The sequence below is a fragment of the Aphelocoma coerulescens genome, chromosome 20 (assembly GCF_041296385.1).
Source record: "Aphelocoma coerulescens isolate FSJ_1873_10779 chromosome 20, UR_Acoe_1.0, whole genome shotgun sequence".
Classification (NCBI taxonomy): Eukaryota; Metazoa; Chordata; class Aves; order Passeriformes; family Corvidae; genus Aphelocoma; species Aphelocoma coerulescens.
This window is the reverse complement of record NC_091033.1, coordinates 5,751,481-5,774,247: the sequence shown is the minus strand read 5'-3', so window position 1 is coordinate 5,774,247 and position 22,767 is coordinate 5,751,481. Positions and strand designations below refer to the sequence as shown.

General features: G+C 41.3%; 1 long non-coding RNA gene across 5 annotated transcripts; it reads right to left on the bottom strand.

The window, feature by feature from the left end:
• Positions 1–653: 653 nt before the first annotated feature.
• LOC138120948 (uncharacterized) lies at positions 654–22,481 on the bottom strand. 5 transcript variants are annotated; one of them, XR_011156006.1, is made up of 5 exons: positions 22,254–22,481; positions 22,038–22,148; positions 21,780–21,935; positions 11,411–11,606; positions 654–717 (listed from the first exon to the last, which is right to left on the bottom strand). It is a non-coding gene; the product is annotated as an uncharacterized lncRNA (long non-coding RNA). The 5 variants fall into 5 exon arrangements; XR_011156007.1 differs by lacking the exons at positions 654–717; positions 11,411–11,606 and adding an exon at positions 20,384–21,323 and having other exon boundaries at positions 22,018–22,148; XR_011156008.1 differs by lacking the exons at positions 654–717; positions 11,411–11,606 and adding an exon at positions 20,384–21,326.
• Positions 22,482–22,767: the final 286 nt, after the last annotated feature.

Sequence of the window (22,767 nt, the reverse complement as noted above, 5' to 3'; positions counted from 1 at the left end):
ATCGAACGTGTTGCCTCCATCTGTGTAAACAAGGAGCACAGAAAGTTAACACTACAGCGAAAATACAGGAGAGGGAAAGAGGGCTGAGCAGGTTTTGGCTACACAGCAAAGAAACTCGATGGGATTTCAGCTTCAACTCAGTCATGTCCTCTTTCCAATACAAATGATGAAAAAAAGGGGCAACTGCCCAACAAAAGGGGGAAAGGGGAAAGACCTTTTGAGGACTGTACCAGCCAGGCCAGCAACACGACCTGTGAGAACTCACTTTATGTGGTGGGAAGTGTGCCTGGGACTCTAAATAATGCTGTGTTGTGTGGAATGTTACACAGAATCCCAGCTAGATGGGGTCCTGAGTCGACACAGCTGGAGGGAAAACGCTGCAGGAGTCCCATGCAAATAAATAAATAGATATAAAAAATTCAGCGCCGTTTGGATATTTATAGAGGTTTTGTTATTAGGTACATGAAAATAATGCCCAGCAGCCAATAAAGTCCTTAGCTGTGCTACCTTTGTGTAACTAGTGATCTTTTAAGTATTACCTCTATATAAATGCATACATTTTTTCTCAGCCTTATCCTGATCTGCCTTGCCCTGCCCAATATTCCCCAGCATTCCCTTTGTTCCCTATAATTTTTTTAGAGGTTCTCTCACCTGTACTTTCAGGTGCATCTTATCTGCCAGAAGAACACTGAATTTGTTCATTTTGCTAAAAAGCTCCTGCCAAAAAAAAAGCATTTGCTGAAAGCTTGTCATGTATTAATAAAAAACTCTGCCTAAATAGGTTGTAATCAGAAGTGTCACACAAAGAGTTAATAAATTTTTAATAAAGCAATTTTTAAAAGTCAGATCATCGAATCCTGTGAAATCTGTGAGTATCTCAGGATGTGGCTAGATTGCAGAGAAAAGGTGCCCCACTGCAAGGTTTGCATGCCAGGCACTGTGGTGCACATCCCTGTTGGATTCACTGCAGATCCTTTCTGGCCTGTGTTTCCTTAAGCAAAACTTGGTTGGAGGGAGTCAGGGGGAGCTCTGCTCCAGCAGCAACTTCCACCCAGGAGCTGCAGGGGCTGGGGCTCATATCTCACCCAGGGCTACTGGATGTGCTGCAGGCTGCCACGATGGAGTTTGGCCAACAGGAATAAAAGTAAAATATCATTTCACAGTATTTTTTTAATCCGTATAAAGGAAATATTAATGATGGATAAACAGAAAATGTATTCAGTGACTAGAACAGAAAGATTGAAAAAACTTTAGGAGCTCTTACAAGCAGCTGGCATTGGCTCAGGCTGTCTACTCATCGAGATACGAGAAATCTTCGACAATAGAAAAGAAATCAAGTTGTGGAAAAGCTGGTAAGTTTCATTTTCTTAGCTTTGAGTGTGAGCCCATATATGGTTTTAATTTTTTTTTAAGCTATCAGATAATAACAGATGCACAAAGCTTTCCCTGTGACCCTCTCCCTCTCACATACACCCCCCAAGTCAGATCCAAACCGGATAGTGTGGGCAGAAAAATGGGAAGCAGATAGCATCTGGAGCTGTAGAACTAAACACAAAAGAAAGGAAGAAGAAAAATCACACACCAAGTGTTCAAGTAAATGTCTCCTTCCCTCTTCCACCTTTTTTTTGTTTGTTTTTTGGTAACTTGATGGAAATTCAAATCTCAAAGCAGACCTTTGGGGTGGAGAGCCAGGGCAGGAGAGGAGGAAGGAGATAACCTGCACTTTCCTAACACCAAGTCTGCTGCCTTTTCACACAGGTAATTTGTTGAGAGGAGCTGGGCAATGTCTTCTCTGGACAAACCTGCACTCCCTAAAATAAAGAGGAACACCTGATACCATCCATGGACTTTGATCCCACACTTAAGTGAGGTTCTTTACTATTCAATATCAACAGCACTTACTATTTTTCTGCTTCAAAATTGCTGGGCAGTGAGTCACAGAGTGAAAAAGAAAGTGATGTGATTTCTATGACTCATCTTGTACAGGCAGTAATACAAAAGGTGTAAACAATGTATTATTGCTGTCATTCCTGTTGGCATATTATTAAGAGCATTATGGAATCCATTGGATTCCTCTATCACATCCCAGTACAACATCTTTGTCTGTAGAATATATGTAAATTATGAAAGTACCTGAAACCAACTTAAGGTCTTTTTTCTCTTATCTTTTTTACATGTATCAAAAAAACAAAACCAAAAACCAAAAAAAAAAAAAAAACAAAAAAAAAACAAAGCAGATTCAATGAAAACTCAAAGGCAGCTTTTGAAAAATCAGAAGTCAAAATGAGATTAAATGTTTCACACCACACAAATACACGAGATTTTTCCTGCCAGCCTAACTACGTGAGGAACCAGCCCTGTGCTCTACCCTTTTTATCCCTCTTAGCTGTGTAAACTACTTAAAACTGGAGGGCACATGTCACTTACACTGACATGCAAATCATTACTGCTTTGTCTGCCAGGAAATTTGTGTAAACCAATGCTGAGTTCAGGTTCATTATATTGACATTTTTACCAACAAGTAAATTGAAAGGTTACATTGTTGACATACCAGATGTTATGCAAACTGCTTTTCAACCCATGGTTTTCATACATCTCTATAAATAAATAAATTAGACACTTACAAATGGTGTGTGAATCAATATATGGTAAATCATCAATTTATATACACATAGCAAAAACTACTGTGTGTAAACCCCATATTTCACACAATGTCAAAACCCCCTTTTCCACCCAGTACTTTTCATTTTCCTGAAAATAGCTGTCATCTATGTAAATGTTTTCCCTCAAGACCAACTGTTCTTCATGGTAAGAACAGTACACGGAAACCTGGGTGCCTGAATTAGCACATGGTGTTATCAATGGGAGTTAAGAATCCAAGCGAGAGTTAGGCTACAACACAGCTTTAAGGATTTGAGTTTATGTAGTGAACAGAGTAGATTTGCATGTGATAATTTCAGGAACACTCCTTTTTTTAATATGGATTTGCTCCAGTTTGGATTTTGCCTCAGGATATTTTGACCCCCTCCTTCTGCATTTTTTCCTCCCTTGACTCAAATAACAAAAATGAGCAAAATGCTATTTGTCCAATGAGATACTCATGTGAGACTGTTCTCCCTTCTTGGTGATGCAAATGACCTTGGAAATCCAGCTTCTATGAAGTACATGAGGCTCAGAACAAAATCACAAGGGTTTATACTGTGATTTTAAAATGGTGCCTCACTCCCTCGGTTTCAGGACTAAAACCAAGAGGGCCTGACCCCAGCTTAGCTTACAGAGGACTTCAGGCACCTCAAGCTCCACTACTCCAGCAGAGAAAATGGTGTTTGGTCCTTGTTTGGTCTCCCACTGAGATCATTATTTCTCTAGAAGTCCCCTGCAGTACCTGTGATTTCTTGCCATGCCCAGTTTCCAATGTATGAATTTATCGTGGTGTAAATCAGGGCAAAACAGATTGATATCCTAAATCTCCAGCTGCAGAGAAACAAGTTCTATTGGAACGATGGTGCTGCCTTCTGCTAGTTGCCTCATCTCCTGATCAGAGCAATGTCATAACAAATCAGCTTTTCTGTAGGACCTTATATGCATTCAACATACAGACAGAGAATGGTCTCAATACACTTCAAAAGACTCCTCCAAGCTGGAAGAAGCCTTGATCAATGCAGACCCTTCTCAACCAGCTGTGACACAGGACTGTGTCTTTCCCACTTTATAATTCTTTGCTGAGTGCTCATACTGAAATTGTTTCATAACCACATGAATTTGGAGTTTTCATTTCGCCCTTGGAAGAAATGTAGAGCCTGGCACACTGACAAGTATAACAGTGTGTAAAAGCACAATTAACTTATGCTCCCACCCCATTTTTTTACATTTCTAAGGAAGCCCTGCGATTTCAGAGTGATTGTTTTCACTTCAGAGCCAGCAGCACACGCTCACTTCATCAGCAGTGCCGTGCAAAGCCAGCACGTTCGGCCACCGGCACGAGCCCCTGGCCCAGCGCTGGCTGAGAGAGCTCACAGCACATCCTGCTCCTTCCCCCAGCAACAGGCATCCCAAACCAGGGAAATGGTAATTAGAAAGGCCATGTGGAGTTAAATACGGTGATAACACACTTAGGCACCATAATCCCTAGTTTTTTTCTTAGTATAACCAACTTTTTCATTTCAAAATGTGGATTTGTCTATACATAAACAAATAGCACCTTAGAGACTAAAGATCAAACAAAGTTTTTCAGTATGTTTAAGTCAGGTTATGCCCACGGATGCTGAAGTTATCTGCTTGCCAAGTATTTTGAGATCTTGAATTCTCAACTCATGTTGATGAAACAGAGACAGCTAAAAAGAAAATGGTTCCAGTCACTCCATGTTAAGATCCCAACACTACAAATGTTCATGAACTTGGTATTTACCTGCTTTCCAAAGACAGCTTGGGAGAGCAGAGTAATTGTAAATGTTTGCAGAATATGGCCCCTTTTTTCTGACAATGACGAGCCCTGTGACTGAGACAGAGCAGTGTGTGAAAGTGGAGCTTATTAAGGCAAGAAACTTTCTAATTAGTTTGAGGCTGTTGAATGAGCAAGGCTGAAGATCCCTGTGCTGAACATGGGTGCTGTATCAAACCACTGCTTTGAATTTGGTTCCCTGATGACTTCAGCTTTCTGCCACTTGCTTCCCCAAGGTCTCAATGACACTATGTAGAGCATCTCACTAGCATTTCGTCTTCTTCCTGATGAGTGTAGACTCCAAAAACTCTTTGTTGATCTCCCAATACATCTTAGTATTTGCCTATTTTCCTTTTAATCACGCTGGTAGGGACCTGTCTTTGGCAGCTACATGTAGATATCTCACTAGTAGGTGGTGCTAACACAGATCAGAGAAGCTTTCAGATTTAACCACCCTCATATTCGCCTTAATAATCTCAAGTCAAAAAAAAAAACCCCAAACCAAACCTCCAAAGTTCATCTGTCTTAAATTCTCTTAGAGTTTGCTTTAGATATGCACCAGACTTGTCTCTTCTAAGGAAAAATACTTTAAAACCACTATCAAGCTGACTGTCACTTCAGAACCACCATCTCTTGGATCATGAACGGCGTGAGGCTCCAGCCACGTCTCACGTTTCCAGCAGCATTCGATAGCACTGCACATGCTTTGCCTTTAGCACCAATCCCATACAGACATTCTGCCAGACACAATCATCTCTAGCTAGCCTGGCAACTTGCAAACTCTCCCAGGCACACGGTCTGGAGAGCCTGGCTGTTACAAGAGGAACGTGCAGCTGCAGAGCAATGGATAAAATTGCACCTAAAAGCAGAACAAAACACCACCAGGCCGAGCCTTTGCTAGCTCTCTTTCACAAGCCTGTGCCCAGATCTGTGCAGGGTTGTAAAACTCCATTTAAATACGTGGATAAATCAATAAAAGTATTCTGCCACTCCCAAAAGTTGCAAGGGTCACAAATTAAGAGCAAAACACACATATATTCACGGGAAAGGCAAAGAGGACTGGGTAGTTTTATACTGTGATGCTTTGCTCTGTGGATTCTGATTATTTTTTAAAAACGGATTGTTCATTTTTAATGGAGATCTAATGAAACACCCTTAAGCCCTGCGGTGGTTTGCATCTATGGTTAGCAAGCCAAATACCAGCATGTTTTGTTTCACAAGTAGCATTAGAGATAAGAGAGGGTAAGATCGTGCCCTGGTTTTACTAGGCTGTAAGAGGCACTTAGGGGCCATACAGTCTCCTGCTTGGCTGCCTAAAGCCCACTCTGGTCATTAAATAATGTGAAAGGCTTATAATACCAGCTGGTGACTAATCTATTCCCTTTGTACAAATGTTTTACATTTGTCACTATAACCACTGCAGAGAGACAGCTCTGCTCTCCTGAAGGCTGAATCTTGCCCAGAATTCTTTTTATTTACTCAAAACTGCACCCTTACAAGTCACCACTTGCCAAATATTATCACATCATGATGAGAGCTCACAATCTGTAGTAGGTATAATCAAAAGATTGTAGTCACAGGATCTTTATGATATCAAGGTAACATAAAACATTCAGCAGTAAGAAGGAGCGGGAAAGGTGTTAAAGAAACTCTTTCTTTAAACTACTTGAAACCACACTTTCCAACAGAAGCTCTCCTCAGTTTGCAAATGGAAAAGAACCCCTCAGTTTTGTGTGCAGTGAAAAAAATAATAAAAACAAACCAGTAGAGCACTGGGAGTAGAGATGCACCACAGATGCACCACAGCTAAAGTTCTCTATTGTTCAAGTCACAGCTGAGGTCTGTCAGACACTGACTCTGCTTTCCAGACACACGGATTCATTTTTTCCCATATTTCATGGTTTTAACAGATCACATATGAATTGCACATGAGAAGCACATGCACCAAACATGTCTCTCTGTTGGTTCAGTACCTCTTCCCTCGTATTAAAGAAATAATATTGCATTCTTGGACATCCCAGGACATCCATGGGTCATCCTAGGTGAATGGCAAATTATTTCACTGAATGACTTCTCCAAATGAGTTTGTGACTTACACAGTGAGGTACAGCCCAACAGTGAGTGTGAACCTGGACTTGACCCTGATATCCTGGAGAAGGACCAGCAGCCTTCATGCTCTAAAGAAATTTTAATTGCTCACCTTCCACTCTATGTGGTCATTTATATCTTTTCTACTGGCCTATTTCCAAGTAAAGGTCCAAGTATTAATCTTGCTTCCAGCACTTTAACTGCACTTCTCAGGAATATCAGCCCCACACTGTCCCATCTAACTCAGAGAATACAGATTCCCTTTTTCCTCAGACCCTTTGCCTTCCTGGCAGCAGTATGGACATTTTCATATTATAACCCCTTAAAAAGTTAAAATTTCCAAGTAACAGAGATGGTGACACTTTTCTTCTACTTGTGAAGGTCAGCTTAGGACCAAAGACTCGTACAGCCCTTGTCTTGAGTGAAGCCATGTCCTGTCTTTGCTGGTATCTTAGTATATTCAGGAAGGGAGGAGAGACAAGATTGATGCCTAGAGCTGCTCAAAGTGTTAAAGCAAAGATTTCATCAAAATCTTATTTCTCATCAACCAAAATGTTCCTCAGCTCAGTGTAAGTTGCTGCAAAATCTAGATGTTTAAAATACCCCTCTCAAGCTATAAAACATTTAAATGTTTAGTTTACAAGTTTTCAGAAGGAAATATCTTCATTTTTCATTAATAGTTTTAAAAACGGATTTTTTTTTTTAATTTCAAGCTAAAAAAAATTGAATTAACAAAACCAATTAAATGAACAAAAACTAAATTCAATTTGCCATCTGACCCCAGAAGGAACTGACAGCTTTTCAGTTCACACACTTTTTAAAGACAGATTGTTTTGAATGCACTCAAAATTTCTTCACAAAAAGTTTTCTGCTTGTTTTCAGAATTGTCATAACATAAAAAAACATGGCTACACCAGTAAGTTCCATGACTGTGAAGGACACAGGCTCACGTAGCCTCCAACAGCTGTATTCCATCTACTTCTCCTACTGCAGCTTTAGTTTCCTATTGGTTTGGCAACCCCAAAGGTCCAGAATATCTGTGGACAACATTAGGCATGAGAACATAGGTAGAATTTAGTCTGCCTGAAAACAGCAGTGAGTTCATGGACATTTTCCATCTCCTGCTGGTCTTCCGGGAATGGTGCCACTCTAACCTACCTCTTCCTCCTACCTCTGTGCAGGACTCTGTTCCAATGGTACACTTGGGCTCTGCAAATGCATAAACGTGCCACAGTGGTGCCAAGGAAGAAGCCAGGACTGGCATCAGGTGAAGGGAAGGAGAATCTTGCCAAGGCAAAAGAAACCTAGGAGGGGTGAGTCCATTCTCAGAAAGAGAGCACTGAGATGAGGTGGGATGGGATGCTCTGGTGACAAAAGGAGATGTGACTCACAGGAAAGTCACATGAAATATAAACGTTGCCCAATGCTCCCTGCTGTGTCTGGGGATGGCTACGTCCTCACAGAGGTATCACCAGGAGGAAACTCTGCTGGCTGTGTGTGGTCACCTCTTCCCTGAAATCCAGAATCAGAGACTGAAAGAGGAACTGAACAAGATTCTGCGAAATTTGTGCTTTTTCACAAACCTTTCCTAATGTTGCACTCTTTGCATCAAGCTCAGCTATGGAGCTCTCTTTTGTGACTTACACTCAATATCTATTATCATCATCAATTGGTCTCAAATTGAGAACTCCTCTGGAATAAATCTGACTGTTGGAAAAATGAATGCCAAATCACAGTCTGTCCAAGAAGCTTAATATCTAAATGTAGGACAAGAGAGAGACAGAGACAAACAAACAAGAAATAAAAGAGATCTAAAAGAGAACTGTGATAAGCAGGAGTCCCAGCACATCATGTTCCCTGGCATTGCCAGCTCCCTTTGTAGGCATCATGGCAGGGGAAAACTTTACTCTCTTGGTCCAAAAATAACATATATTTTAAAAGTCTTGTTATAAATCTGGTTTGATCAGACATGGGATCTCTGGAATGAGAATAAACACAGGCTATCTTACCAGACAAATAACTTGTTGGGTGTTTATCTTTGAGCCCTTTTTCCCAGTTTTATAATCTACACACACACATATTTAATTGTATGCTTTACATGAAATGGCATTCATGCTGTGCCTTAGCCTCATCATGAAAATACATTTTCTGGATAGTTGAGACATTTCTATAAAAAAGAAGATTTTGTGACTTGTAGTGGACCTGATCTTGTAGCAGTTTCTGGCTTGTGAGTTTATGGGGATCAGGCCTGCACTGCACCTCCTGTGTTATGAAGCAAAGATTTTTCTAATATGAAAATAGGTTGAATTAAAGAAGTCAACAAAGAACCACAAATGACGCCATCAAAAATTATTTCTAAGATAATTCAGCCCAAACTAAAGTTGGTGGAAATTCTCCAAATAACATCAGTAGAGGCAAGTCTTAAATAAAGCACAGAAAATTTTATAAAACAGAAGTGTTGGCATGTTTTATTTACACAGCAGAACTATAATTTTTAAATTCTTTGAGATATTCATATGCAAGGTCCAGTTAAAGTGAAGGCTCTGTCTGTACCTGAATCACTCCTAGAACTCGATGTGACTTGGTCTGTTCCCATGCATAGGAAGCACTGATACTCCAGCCACAGAGGAAGAGGTAAATTTAATCTATTCAGTGCCTTTCTCATCCAAGTCAAGAGTGGAATTACAGGGGAGGAAATGAGGCGAGCCTCAGCTCAGCTTGCTGGCAAGAGCATCTCAGGCTGTGTGGGGTAGGAGACGGGAAAGCAAAGAGGCCTCCTGAGGTTAAACAGCCACCAACAAATTACTGACCTCCCTCAAACTGGAGGAAGCAGGGAGGAGAGGGATTTGAAGGGGTACTGAAATTTCTGCTCAAATTAGCAAAAGGATGATGCAGTTTAGATGTTACCTTTTCCACTGGGCAATGCCTGTGGGCACAATACACAGCACTCTCAGGCACAGGGTGGGATTGCTGGGGCTCTCCTGTGCAGGGCCAGGACCTGCACGTTGATGATCCTTGTGCATCCCTTCCAACTCAGGGTATTTTAGGATTCTATAATTTATGATAACATCTCAAATTTTTTAACTTAGGTCTGCAGATAGATATAGATCTAAAAACCTTCACCTGGCACTGCAGTGAGCAGAGGCTATTTTCAAAAAGGACAGTGGCTCCCACCCACAATGGAACCTCCAGCACCAAAACCATTATTGGAGATTTTAGTTTAATTCTCTATAACCTGTAGCTCAGGACACTAAACCATTTTCCTCTATGTAACCTGTCCAAACCTGGCTCTGAATAGCAGTGAATTAAAGTGTTTACCATTGAATAATAAGAGTTTGGTGGTGGAAATAAGCTGCCAGTAGCATTGATGAGGCCTCAATCAGGCAGAATTTAGCAGTGCTACCAGCATTGCCCAAGGCAGGCTGGAAAAGGACTGTCTGACCACTGCTTCCCTGGGGACCTCCAGGGAAATGAGATGTATCTCATGAGCTTCTCAATCAGCAGAAATTGGAAGAAAAACAAATAAAACAGTTGGTGGTCTCAATTGTGTTTCTTGTGGGCAGTCGCCCATGTTGCAAAAGCTTTGCTTGTGATGGGCATTAATTGCTCTCCCTTGTGAGAGATCTTAGTCAAGAAGTCAGAAGTGAAATTAGAACAGAGAGTAAAGGTCAGGGTGACAAAAGCATTTAGGTGCCTTGCCCCAAACAAGGAGCTTGAACATCCAGCAGAAGCAATGGGAATGCTGGTCCCTACATAGGAAAAGCAACCTGGACTCACCTGATCCACATTTAATCAAATGTAGGTAATCAATACGTTGCTGTTTCAAGGTTTTCTACAAAGGAGGAAGAAAGGCATCTCCAAAATCAGATCAGAGCTTCTGTGGGACACACAGCTTCCCTGAAGGTGCCCATTTCAAACATCAATAGAAAGAAAGATCAGCCCTAAAACCTCAGAAAACTGCCCAATCTGAGGTGTCCTGAACCTTGGCCTGTGTATCTACACCACTCTGCAGACCAGCCCTGATTGTAGGATCTCTCTCACCTCATCCTACTGCCTAAAATACAAGTGTTGAGTTTAAGCTGGTCTTCCTCATGCTCCCTGTTGGGAACCACTTCTCCATTGACCTAGACGGACCTTTCACCAAAATTTGAGGCTTTGAGCTTCTTCAAACTGAGCTTGGTGTTTGCTCTCCTCTGCATGGTCTGTGAATGAACCTCAGAGCTGTTCCCAGGTTGGAGAGGAAGACCTTGAATTTTGGACTTGAGATCTTGATTTCTGAATCATCAGTGAGTTATCAGAGTTATCGGAAGGTGCCGGACTGAGAGAGGTACACACCCTCTCTGCCATGAAACTCATGGAGAAGTGTACAAAGCAGTGGGAAAAAGCAGTTCTGAAACTGCACATTTTCAAAGAAACCAGATGAAACAGGCAGTGATTCTCAAACCCAAATGTTAGTTCTCTAATCAGAAAGCAGGTCACTGCATGTTTCTCATGAAGAATATATTTGTGGTAAACCATATAGATGCAGTTTCTAAATCAAATAGAGTATTTTCATTTCTAGTGGGCTCAGTACATACATATGTCTTTTTCAGTTAAAAATGTGTTTTTTTATTGCATATCTAATCTTATTTTCAATAATTAACATATAATTTTGTTTACAGAATTGAGATTTTTAGAAAAAAAATTGTAGGAAATACAATTTCTTCATGTTTATCCTCTGAGGCCCATATGTATTTAAGAACAGATCCTAGATATTCTTCTCATTACAGAGATATCCTCAAAACTTAATTTTAAGGAGTTCCCAATCAGAATCTTGATCTTGAGGGATCATGGGGAGCTGGCAGAAGGTTCTCATGAAAGACACTGTGAAATGGTACATACCTGATGGCAAGAAAGGGATATTTGGCGTGATGTGGACAAGCCCTTTGAGTCAGCAATCGCTGCAGCTTTTCCCCTCTGAATGTGAGGTGTAATCCTAGGTTTTATTCTTCTGTGTGTCCCCTGCAGGAATAATGTAGAGTGGCAAATCTCCAGGCAAGCAAATTAACAAATGGGCTATGACACACAATGTCAGAGGCTACAAAGAAACAGAAAACAGAATCAAATTAAATATTAACAGTCAGATTAGATATGACAAAACTGGTAATAGGGAATTTTATTGAAATGAGTTTAATATTTCTAAGAAGGTATCTCGTTGGTATCTGGTGGGGATGATTTTCTAATGTGATATTTCAATGCTCAGAAATGCCAAATGTTTAAAAAGTCACCAATGATGGTGCTTTAGCGGAAAATGTTGACATTTTTTCACTTGAACATCACTGATTCTCGGGGAATATTTTATTCTACAAAAGCTTTCCAAGACTTAGCCAAGTCTACATACTACTCTCAAAAGCAGAGTAGAAGGGGAAGGGGGACATTCTTGGAAGAGCAAACAGGGTTTAGGATAACAGGAGCAACTTGATGCTGGGTGGGAAGGTGAGTTTGTGCAGTAAGTGCTCTGATCTGAAATGTAATGTCCAACCCCATCTCCTTTTTAACTTCAGCTCAGAGTGAGTGTCAGATCCCAATGTAAACTTTCCCATCTGTGTTATTCTATTTACTGAAAGGGAAAGGGATTAGCATGTGTACTTGTCATATCTTTTGACCTGCTGCACACTGAGACCCAAGGTAATGTTAAAGCAAACAGCATTCTTCTCCCTCTGCCAGGATAAGCAGGGCACAGGGGTGGCGTTTTGTGAGAAGAAAAGAAAGCCAGACCACGTAAAACAAAGTATGTACCCTGTGCAAAAATAAATCTTGGACGCTGAAGATTTCCAAAGGGTATACCTTAAACAGGGTGAGAGAGAGAGAGAGAGAGAGAAAATATTTGAGAGGAAAGTTCCCTTCCCTGCCAAGCACCAGATGGAGGGCCTTCCCACGGAAATAGCTGCAGAAGACAGATCGCTGACAGAAACCTCTGCCAAGAGAAGGGGGTCCCACTCACTGTGCTGGTAAAAGTTCAGTGGATGAGAACAGAATCCTCTGACTAAAACTCGTACTCCAGAGCAGGGGGGTTGGAGAGTGGCACAGCGCCCTTTAACAGCGTGGCCCACCCCACAAAGGAGCCAGGTTTTGGAAGGATTATATGCTTTGGGGCTTCGTTCCTTCTTTTCATACAGATCCTGGTTTTGCCCTCACTGTGAGTTTGTAGAGCACATGTGCACACACACAGACGTGCCTAATGGCAACAATAATCTGCTTTGCCTCTCCCTTCCCCTGCATTTTATTTCCACAAGGCCTTTGCCGTGATTGGGACAAGATGAAGTGTTGGATGCTGACACTGATAGAGAATCCATTTGGGGATAGAGGGTTTAATGAAGCTGTGCACCAAAAATCTCTTTTTCAAGTATTTCAGTTAACTTGGCACTAAATTATTCATAGAAGAAGAAACTGAGGGCTTTCTGCTCCTTCTGCTTTTTTTCCTGGATGTCTCTGATTCCTTTGTAAAAGTCCATAGGAGTGCATGCACTTTGTGAAAGAAGAAAACAAACTCATCATCTCCAGGACAAACCAGTCAGTTCAGCAATGAGAAAAAAGGCAATTAAGTGTAGTGCTATCACAGAGAGCCAAAGGAATGGGACAGGATGACCTGGGCACAGTGTGCTAGGAGAGAGGCTCTTCCAAGCAGGCCTAGCAGGTATGCCCTGCTACCCCAACATTTGAATGAGAGCCATTATATTACTGTTATATTACTGTTATGGCCAAGGCTTGAGCATCTGATGTCAACAGAGTAGACAATTAATACGAAACATTAGCCACAACTGAGGCCCAGTTCCACTTTTGGATGGTTTTCCCTGCTTACAGTGCAAGAACAACATCAACAAATTAAATTGAGTCCAGCAGTAGGCTATCAAGATAGCAAAACACATGAGGAAGAGATGAGGGAGGTGAATATTTTCAGCCTGAAAAACCTAAAAGTTGAAAAAGGGACTTGAACTGGTGTGTTCTACTACTGGTAGATGGCTACACAGGAGATTGAGTCCAACTTTTCTCAGATACAGTGAAAGGATAAAAGGTACCGATCACAAGTGGCAACAAGACAAATTCCTACTTCATTAAAAAATAAATTGAAAGGAGGACAGTTAAGTTCTGGAATAGGTTGCATAAAAAGATGGTAAAACACCTAACCTGGCAGATTTTTAAAACTTGACAGAACATGGCCCTGAGAAACCTTAGCTACCTTTGAAGTTGGCCCTCTTTTAAGCAGGGGCAAGATGATCTACAAATGCCAGTTTCAATGTGAACTAGTCCATGATTCTGAGAGTACCAATTATAATTTTTGCATTGATATAGACAATCACCTTCTGAAATCCCCATCTCCTACCTCAACCCTAATGTCCTCCTCTAAATGAAAACTTTTCACTCCTACAAACCAGAAAAGCTTTTCTGGAAATAGAGAATGCACCACCTGCCCTTTGTGCCTTCACAGCAGGGTTTTTAATTCTCTGTGAGCATTATCATCATCATCTATGACAAAGAGGTTGCCAGAAAACAGTGCAACAATATTAGCAAAAAATTCCCTTGAAACACAGAGCATTTCCTCTCACTGGCAGAGCCATAACAGTAGGAGTCTATAGAGAAGACAACTAAGGGTAACATGCAACTTTCCCGCAGTGACAATTAGGGGTATCAAAATGAATTTCTCAGGGAGAGACAAAGAAGAATATCCTGATTTTCCCTGGATCATTTTAAAAGGAAATATTTAGCAAAACATTAGGCAATGCTGGGTTAAAGCTATAGAGAAACTCAAGGGAGATGGAGCATGGAGTTCAGGGAGTAACACTGAGCTTGTCCTGTGTTGTGGGGCACCAAATGAGAACCCAGACACTACTGCTGGGATCCGTCACCATGGCTAATGGTGTTTCCAGAGCAGGTATTAGCCCCTCTCTGAAAAGACTACTGAACCAAAGTCTGTGGCAGGCTGTTATAATAAATGCAACCATTTCAGTGCTGTGATTGGAAATGTTTACAGGATGATATTTTGTCAAGACAAAGAAGGCATTTTTGGGAGGCCATGTGGCCTGGGTCTTTGTTTTACTGAAAGATAGAAAGCGATAAGAGCCCTGACACTTAGACTTAGTCTTATCCCTTTTCATGACTGGAAGGACCCAGGCTGTGTTATCCCAAATTTCCTCATGCAGCAGCATTACCTCCTCATTTTCTTCTCAGTTCCTGAATCATCTTTATGGACTTGTCTCGGAGCAGTACATAAACTGCCCCATCCACAGGCTAAGGCTCCACATGCTGTGCAAGCACAGGATGCAACCTTGACACCACTTCCATGGTGCCATCCTTCTAGAAGAGACATATACAGTGGTATTTGTACAAATTTATAGCCTGATACCTCTAAAATGACATTTTCTAAGTTCATTGTAAATGCACTGGCTGACAGAATAATTCCAAACGCACAGTCTTGACAATATCTGTACAGAAGTTCCTGGATTTATCTATCTCCGATATTAGGTATTAAGAGGTCTAATTACCCAAAGCTGGATATGAAGGTGCCTGGGTTCTAGGCTTGATATTCACACAAACAGACTGTCCTTTTTAATCAAGTAAATGGCTTTTTTATAGCTGTGTCTAATAACGTGCGTGTAAATATGCATGCACATAAATACAGAAACACACACACATTTTTGTAGTCCACCAGATAAAGAGGAGCAGGGAAAAACACATCAGGGCCCTGTTTCACATCACAGATTTCCAGTCTCCTGAAACAGACAGACAATACATGTTTTCTCCAGGATTATTCAATCTGTGTACCAAGTCAGTGGCTTTAAAAAGACCCCCAAAAGTTCAACAGAACTTACTAGGACTGCTCAGCAGATTTCCAGTCTAGTTCTGTACTGGACAAATGAGCCACCTAATGCACTTTAAACCTTAGATAAATTTCTGTTGATTTTTTTTTTAATTCTGTCTGAAAAGAATCCTAGTTCAGGGACCAAGTATTTGTAGCCCATTTGGTGGTGTTGTGACACCAAAATGCCGATATTCCCACTACCAGGGCTGAAAGGCTGAAGGATGCACACACCTGTGTGCACACACAGACAGGCACACACCCTCCAAACCCTGCCCTGCTCTGCCTGCAAGAGACACCTGATGATTTGTCCTTATTTAGTAGGAGCAAAGTAAAAGGAAAACATGGTGTGGGACATTTTAATGCTTTAAGCATTTCTATTTACTTGTTTAAATAATGCTGCAGTTTCATAAATCAGGATTGTTCAATACCTTCTTTTTCATAGTCTATTTAATTTAACCACAATTTATGTCTTCAGATTCTCACTAACAATTCTTATAATCTGCTTTATGTCATAGCTGGTGGGGTCTGAGGTCTGTACAGGATGGTGACATTTCTGATAAGAATATCTTCAATTTTTTATTCTTTAGAACAGGTGAACAAAAGGATCACCAAAGCATCACTCAAAATTGTTGCAAAGATAGAGACCTTTCTTTACAGGGAGGAATTCAGATCAAGTCTCTCTCTAAAACAATAAGTAATAGTGAATAGCACTTGTAGGATCACATAGGTTAAAAAAAGAAGGTTTTTTCACCTAAGTTGTGAAGGGTAGCAAACTGCAAATCATCCACTGGCTTCAGTGGAGCTGGGGTTTTACACTGAGTGCTCTGCAGAGCAATATACCCTCTGATTGCCTAAGTGAGAGCAGTACAGGTCTGGTTTGCACTTGATCTTCCCTAATTTTGCTCATCACCCCCCGGCCTTTGGATACGGCTGAACTGAGTGTAGACCCTGTTCTGTCACCATCCTCCCTGCAATCAGTGCTGCCCACACAGTTGATATAAATGTTAAATTAAAAGCAACTGTGCCAGTGAAAAATAATTTCAGATTTGTCTGTCTACCTTACGTGGACATGGGTGTGAATAACACAAAACAAAAGTAGAGTTCATTCAGCATCTCTGAGTTTTGAACCATGACACACCATGATCTAGAAGCAAATTGCTATCACTTTGCTTATTCCTTCCCATTAACAAAGTCCATCTACACCAACACAGAATCCACAGAGAAGTCTTTAAAAGGAAAAAAAAAATCAAGCTAAATCAACTCTCAAATTCCCATGTAAACTGAGTTTAAGAGTGGAAAATTTCTTTTACCTATTCTTTGGGTGGTACAAAAATCTAAAATTCCTATAGCCCTGCTTCCCTGGGCCAAGTCAAACAAGGATATTGTCCTTTTAATATCTTAAAGGCTCTGTTTTCTTGTAATGCCAAATGCAATATTTTTTTGAAAACACTACACCAGAAGTTTCCCAGCTGAGAAAACAGGCTGGTGAAAAATGGTTTCAGAAAACGAAATAAACCATGCAAAAGCTGTTCAGGGTGTGTGTATGAAATGAACATCTGGATTTGGCTTGTTAAACTGCCTCTTTTTTTTACCTCTCCCCCCCCTTTTCTTTTTCTCACAGCTGTTCGAAAGAGTCCTAAGGGCAAAGAGACAGGTCAATGGACTGGGTTACACCTTTTTTCCTTTCCTTTTTTTTTCCAAACCTCTTTGCACCTACGCAAGGAATCCAGGCCACATGTGTGTTTAATAAGTAGGCACAAACACAAGAGAGAAAAAAAAAATATCTCAATTCCTGTTGGTTCTTAGGAGAGACACTGAAGGAAAAATAAACTCCGGATTTCAAATTTTCTCTCTCAAAAAAAGAAACCTTATGGTTCCAATAAAATATTTCTTTAAAAATCCAATGGATTTTTTTTTTTTTAATCATGGTCTTTGCAGAGGATATCTTTTTCTCTGTTCCTTTAGAGAGGAATAGCAATGGGTTAATTCCTCACCTGCTGGAGCAAGAGGGAATTATGGAATACCAATGGCCTGGGTTCACCAAACTGAGTCTTCCTATAGCACACAGGAAAACAGATACATACATTTATATTGAGTGGGTTCTTACTGAATTTAAGGCTGAAACTTCCCCAGTCCAGAAACAAAACAGAGAACAAAAGGAACTGGGAAATGATCTGGAAGGGAGATTTTCTGAGCAGCTGAGGACTCGCCTCTTACTCCTGCCAGGATGTCCCTGACACTGCTACAGCCATGGCCAAGAGCAGAGCATCTTCCAGCTGTGACAGGGCTGTAGGAAGCTCCCTCACCTGGCTCTGTTAGACAAGGTCTGAGTTCTATTAGGTCTGACCTTAGCCTTGGGTCCAATGTCTTTACCACACATCTCAGCCATCAGCCAGGGCTGCTAAGATCCTTCCAGTCTGCTGACAATGACCTGCATGTAAATACCCCATTCCTTTGGGACAGCCACAAGGCCCTGAACCCTCATGGAGACACCCATGGAATGAGGCCGCCCAACCTGAGCAGTCACTGACAGCAAACCCACCCTCTTTATCTGAGGGTCTATTTTCTGCCCAGCTATTAACAATTTCTGTGCTCCCTGTGCACATTTTCACACATAGCATGGAATGATAACATAGTTGGAAGGGACCTATCACAATTATCAAGTCCAACTCCTGGCCCTGCACAGGACACCCCAAAATTCCCACCCTGTGCCTGAGAGTGTTGTCCAAACACTTCTTGAACTCAGACAGGCTTGGTGCTGAGCAACCGCCCCGGGGAGCCTGTTCCAGTGTTCAACCTCTGTAAAAATTTCTTTCCTGATACCCAACCTAAACCTCCTCTGACTCAGCTTTTCAGCTTAGACAGAAGTATTGCACTTGTGGGTTGATCTATATAAATACCCACCTTGGGCTGCTCAGAGGCTTTGCACACACAGATGGAAGAGTTTGTGACCCTTGTAGAAAACCTGAACTATGAATATTTACTCCACTTCCTTTTAGTGTTGCTCCTCTGAATTCTGCTTGGGGTTGGTTGTAATATTGCAGTCCAGTAAGTACAAAAATAAGTCACCAGATCCTTGAGTTTGTTTGAGGAATCTTACTTTGGATAGAAAATTGATGCTGAAAATTAAATACCTGAGTAAAAACCCTTTGCAAAACACAAGTTCTGGTGCCAGGAAAGAAGCTGTATTGCTTAACATTAATGCTATAACTGAGACAAGGCAGTGATATTTCCTGGAAAAAGCCTTTGCACAGTAGCCTACATTGAAAAGCTGGTGCTTGGCAAGAGGGGCTGCCTGTCCAGAGCAGATGAAACACACAGTGACAGTGTTGAGCTTTGGGCAGCTCTTCCACAGAGGAGAGGACAGTGCCTTTAGTTGGTGTAATGACCCTGGATTTGCACTGCGTAAATACTACCAAAAAAAGTGAACAGCAAACAAACAGTACATAGAAAAGATCCCACTCCAACCCCAGCACTGGCTTGCTTGTCAATCCCAGGCCTGCATGGGATCCATGACAAGAAGACAAATCTAAATCTGAAATAGAAACATGCCAGTGGGACTTTTTACAAGGGTATGCACAGACAGGACAAGGGGGAATGGCTTCAGACTGAAAGGGAGTAGGTTTAGATTAGATATAAGGAAAAAAATTCTTCCCTGTGAGGGTGGGGAGGCCCTGGCACAGGGTGCCCAGAGAAGCTGTGGCTGCCCCTGGATCCTTGGAAATGTCCAAGGCCAGGTTGGACAGGGCTTGGAGCAACTTGGGACAGTGGAAGGTGTCCCTGCCCATGGCAAGGGTGGAACAAGATGAGTTTTAAAATCTCTTTCAACCCAAGCTATTCTGTGATTCTATGATGGTTCTATGATTCACACATTAAGCTGGTCCAATGATTGTTCTAGGCCACAATGTTTGGTCAGTAAGGAACTAATTTGCCCATATTTTCCAAGTTCATATCTGCTCCAGTAGGGCTCAAAGACAGAAATACCTCAAAGTCCAGCTGAAAGTAAAGTGAATTCCCCTTCTTTTCTCTCCTACCTTTTTTTTTTTTTTTTTTTTTTTTTTTTTTTTTTTTTATAAAAGACCGTGAGAAGAGCATGGCAGTGAATATTATTTATGGAGCACCTAATAAAAATGCTGTGGGGAAATAATTACTGGAAACATCTGACTGTGTGACTGTAAATGCCTGGGCCCCAGCATGCTGATTTAATGGACCACTGCTCTAGTCTGTTATGCCTTGTGCTACTGACTGCAAGCCCCCTGCCCTCCTATTAAACCCCTCACATCGCTGCTAGATCAGGACTGGATTCTGCAAGGTTTGTGGCAATTTTCCAGAGAGGGATAATGTGAGCAGGGGTGACTGTGTGTTCACAGGGAGGCCTGGAGCCAGCCCTGGGAGAGAAAAAAGTGCTTTGTGAAGAAATCACAGTGAAAACCTGGAGTTTGTGGTTCTGGGACTGAATAATTTTTCATAATCCAGACACCAGGTGCTTTAGGTATTTCTGAAAGTCACTAGTTAGATGTTAACTCTTCCCCTTTTTTTCCAATCCATTTATCAGTCACAAGCCACCAAACGTTTTCATTTTTGGCAGTTTTTTTCTCTTCAATATCCCTTTATGACCTCCTGAACCCAGTGGTACAAAGCCATGCAGCCTCCCTTCACAAAGGGCACTTCTTACTCAGAAATGCTGGCATCCTCTCCACTGTTTCACAGATAGATGCAAAAATGTTAAAATTCACAAAACACCTTGTAAGTGACATGAAAAACACAAGGATTTGAAGTTCCTGCTTTCATTTGCAAAAACAGTCCTGAAGAAAGACCGGAGGGCTATCATTTAACTGCTACTGCTGACTTGCTAAATGAAGAGGAGAAAGTAAAAGGCAGCTCACTGCCACATTGACAGCAAGAATAAAATCACATCCACTCCTTCTGAACCCAGCAGTTAGCACGTTTTTTCGTTTGTTGTTTTTTTTTTCTTTTTTTTTTCTTTTCTTTTTTATTTTTTATTGATGGTTTTAATGTACTATTTAAGTTGGAGCTAAAACAGACCATGGAACATTAAATCACTACCAAATGCAAATTTACCTCTATATCTGAACTCCATTTTCTCCTACATTTACAAAGCAAAATTCTACCATTTGAACTGTAAGCTCCTATTGCATTTAATGGGAGGCAGCAAACTCCAGACATTACTTGGAATATACATGCACTTATCTTGTTGTTACAGGTCTCCCTCGCAGAACTAAAAGAGAGCTTTAGTACCAGACAGTATCTCTCCGGGGTCATACCCAATGAATAGTGTTTTTTGAAAGGATTATTTCAAAGGAACTCTGAAAAAGAATCTAATGACTTGCAAGCTACAGGATTGCAGCATGGGAGGAAGTAGATAATGGAACATGACAGCAATGCATTTTTCATAAACCCAGTGATTTCTATCATAACGAGAAGCCCATCTATAATTCGGAGAGCTCCCCCCCAGAAGGAGACCTGTGCCATTGCAGAAAGTGCACTGGAGTACGAAATGAAACAATAATGATGATGATGTTACTGATGAGTCCCATAGCTCTGTCTTCCCTTCTGTCTCACTGAGGTTCAGGCAAGAGGAGCCATTCCAATCCCCCTCTGCCTCAGCATCACTAACCAGAGAAGCTCAGAGCACACGTCAGAGACCTCATGATAGATGCGAAGCCCCAGAGAAGAGGCTGCTCTTTATCTGCCGAAAGTTAAGGCCTGCATCTGCTCTCAATTAGCAGGCAATTAGGGGAGTTGAAAACAAACCTGTTTACATTGGCTATGAAGTCTAAAATAATTTGTGAGATGTCAGGGCAGGATATGAAGATGTTAATGATCTAGTTTCTGTACTTTGTTGTGTGCACTGTAGTATCGCATCTTCCTTCCGTGGCTCTGCGTACAGCGCTGGATTGATTGACTTCTGGGAGGGAGAGAAACCCCCAGAGGCTGCTTGGGATGGGAGGAGAAGTTGTGCTTACAAATAATGTATATGGGAGACCTCAGGACAAGGGATTCTTTAAAAAAAAAAAAAGGAGTGGATGTTCATTGTGAAATAATGTCATGTCATGGATTACAGCCTTCAGAGGGTTCAACCACAATTCCCATAGTGAAGGCCCAGCCTGTAACCTCCTGTGAGCATCAGAAACACTAAAAAAATCCAAAAAAGGCTGTTTGCAACCCTTTGCTGGACTTACTCCTCCAGCTCTCCCCCCACAAAAGCCCACCCAGGCAGGTGATCATGGCACAGGGAGGCTCTTTGCCCACTGAGACATCTAAGGACAACTGTGATCTCTGAACTTCAACCTCACATCTGAGATAGGGTCCTGCTTATTTCTGTATCATTTCCTCACAAATATCTATTTACACCATTAACTCTTCCAGAAGAAAGTTTTCACCACTGACCTCTCATTTCAGCAGCATCACCAGGGGGAGGTTGCTTAATGTTCAGCTTCTTGGCTTCACTTGGGTCATTTCTGGGCAGCCACATGAAAAAAGGTTTGCACAAACATTTATTCTCCTTGGGCAGAAAATGAAAAGCAGCATCAGCGTCCTTTGTTTCTGAAATCACAGAATTCGTTTCCATCAGCACAATACGGTACAAGAAGAGTGGAATTGATGAGGAAAGTGCAGAAACACCTGCCTGGAATGTGCATTTTGTACCTCATTTAATACAATCAGTACATTCTTACTGGCTGCCCACATTAATTCTGTCAAACTTGCAGCAGGGCTTATTGCCATATTGACCTTATACGACACAGTCATCACATCTATCTTTGATCCACCAAAAAAAAAAAAAAAAAAAAAAATTCTAGTAAATAATCCACTCCAAGTTGACAAAATTAAATTTTTACTGTTCCCACTAATGAACCCTGTTACCGTAATTATTTATGTCATGTAAACAGAGCTCTGAATTCACCCTGCCCTCAACAATTCAAAAAGCCAGAGAACAATAAGTGCACCACAGGTGCCACTGTGCCCTCTTGTGTTCTCCTTTGGGCCATCTCCTCTCTTGTCCTCTTGGCCTTTTTCACCACGTGCTATGGATCCAGCTCTAATAAGAGCCAGGTGCCCAAGCCCCCAGGCTACAAAACAGCTTTAATTACAGTATTAATAGAATTCTGCTAAATCAGAAAAAAAATCCCAAATAGGTCAGTATTTGTGGTTATATTTTTCAATGTCCTGGTGGTTGTTTTCTTTCCAATTTTATGTTTCTTACTGGCATTTATAATGCCTAAGAGACATTCCAGAGGCCAAAATAGAGGTGATCTGATCTTCACATGATATTCCTAACTTTCCACAGAAAGAAATAACAGGAGGAGATCAGATCTACATTATACCAGCCCCAGAGGTACACCCTTGAGTCTTGACCTCCTTAGATGAAAAGCAGAAG